We start from the raw sequence: 2,275 nt of genomic DNA, 5'->3' as shown, positions 1-2,275 counted from the left end.
TCCCAGCCTCTCCTTTTTTTCTTTTTTCTTTTTTTTTATTCTGGGATTTATTTACCTTCTATAATTGAAACTTTGTAGCCTTGAGAGGAGCTCAGAGCCGGCCAGGGCGGGCGGGAGGGAAAGCCTCCTGCTCGCTCCAGCTCCATGGCCACAGCCGGCTGAAAGCAGGTATCTGGACTTTATTTATCTTCTATAATTGAAACTTTGTTGCTTTGAGTGGAGCTCAGAGTCGGCCGCGGCAAGCAGGAAGTTGGCTTCCTCCATCATTGGGGAAACCAAGCCTCCTGCTTGCTCCAGCTCCATGGCTGCCGGCCGCCATCTTGGTTGGGTTAATTTGCATGTAGTCGCTCTGGTTGGCTGGTGGGCGTGGCTTAAGGCATAGCGAAGGTACGGTCAATTTGCATGTTTGTCTTTTATTAGTGTAGACTAGAGGCCCAGTACACAAAATTAGTGCACGGGGCAGGGTGTCCCTCAGCCTGGCCTGCACCCTCTCCAATCTGGAACCCCTTGGGGGATGTCCAACTAAACCGGCAGTTGGACATCGCTCTCACAATCTAGGATTGCAGGCTCCTAACCGCTTGCCTGCCTGCCTGCCTGCCTGGTCACCCCTAACCCCTCTGCCTACCTGCCTGATCACCCCTAACTGCTCCCCTGCTGGCCTGCTTGCCCCTAACTGCCTCTGCCTCGGCCCCTGCACCTGGGACCTGGGGTTCCCTCCCTCTGGCTGGCCATAGGCACCTGGGACACTGGCCGTCTTCGCCCGTGGTTGCCCACAGGCACCCGGGATCAGGAGCAGCTTCGCTCAGGCTGGCCACAGCTGCAGGCACCCAGGACCACGAGCGGCTTTGCCCCGCCCAGCTTTGTCAGGAAGGACGTCCAGTCTAATTAGCATATTACCCTTTTATTAGTGTAGATAAATGTGTTACTTAAGATTTTGTGTCTATGTTCATGATGAATCTAGGTTTGTATGTTTATTTTCTTATGATGCCTTTCATATCAAGATAATTCTGGCCTCATAAGGAGAATTGGGCAGTGTTCCCTTCTCCTGAATTTTCTAGAAGATTTTATATAGGATTAGTATTAGTTCTTCCTTAAATATTTGATAGAATACACCAGTAAAACTATCTTAACTAGTAGTTTTCTGTGTGAAAAGCTTATTAATTATGAATCAATTTATTTAACATATATGGGATTTCAGTGTTTTTTTTTTCCAGACACTTTTGGTAATTTTAATCTTTCAAAAGATTTCCCGTTTCATCAGGTTTTCAATTGATTACTTTTTTACATTTCAAAGAAAAACAAAAAATTGATCATATCTTTGGTTGTAGATGAGGAAATTAAGAGTGCTCCTGTCATACAGTCTTAGTGTTGACTAAATCCATCCAAATCTTTGAAGTTTAAAATGGTGCCAATCAAAAGCAATGATTACAATATATCTACCTTTTGATCAAGAAATTCTAACTGTAGGGATTTATTTGAGCAATATAAATGTGTATGGACTTAAAAATATCTGTGCATATTTGTAGCATCATTTTTCATAATCAAAATGGAAACAATAAAAAATTAGCAACAGAGGTCTAACTAATAAAGAATAGGACATCCATATCATGGAATATTACACAAAAAAATAAGTGGGGTAATATGTACTGTTAAGTGGGAGAGAAAAGTGCGTAAAACCGATTTTCACAGCATTTCCTTGAAAACAATATACAATCTTAGATAAATTCCTCTAAGATTGTGTAGTTGGACTTGGATAATTTAAGAAATTGTAAAGAAAATTATTCATAATTTATGCCCTTCTGCACCAATTAAAATGAACAGATTTAAGAGTTATACTTGAAATTAAATCCAAAATCCAGATACATGTTTTGTGACTCTCGCTTTTTCTGTCTCCCTCCAGAACCAAGCAGATTTCCAATTTGCATTTTTTTTCAGTTGTTCCAGGTTGTAAATATAGCTGCCTACATTGGGCTGTCCTTATGTGTCCCCCACTTTGAAGTGCCCAGCTGGTGGTAATCAGGGACAGGCTGTACAAATCAATGGCTGGATGAATCTTGCTGGAGTACATAAAGATGCCCACATGTGGAAACCTGAGACGATACCAGAGAGGGGAGTTGAATTTAGGGGTAGCACCCTCCACAGTGTTCTGGAGGGCACACAAGGTTAGGAACAGGAGGCTCTGTAACATGAGTGGAGGAGAAATCAAGCTTTGCAGGGGATATTTTATGAAGTCGAAACTTTGACTGATACCAGTATGCAGGATTTTGTGGATATC

The sequence above is a fragment of the Myotis brandtii genome, unplaced genomic scaffold (genome assembly GCF_000412655.1).
Source record: "Myotis brandtii unplaced genomic scaffold, ASM41265v1 scaffold168, whole genome shotgun sequence".
In the NCBI taxonomy this organism is placed as follows: Eukaryota; Metazoa; Chordata; class Mammalia; order Chiroptera; family Vespertilionidae; genus Myotis; species Myotis brandtii.
This window is presented reverse-complemented; position numbering follows the sequence as displayed.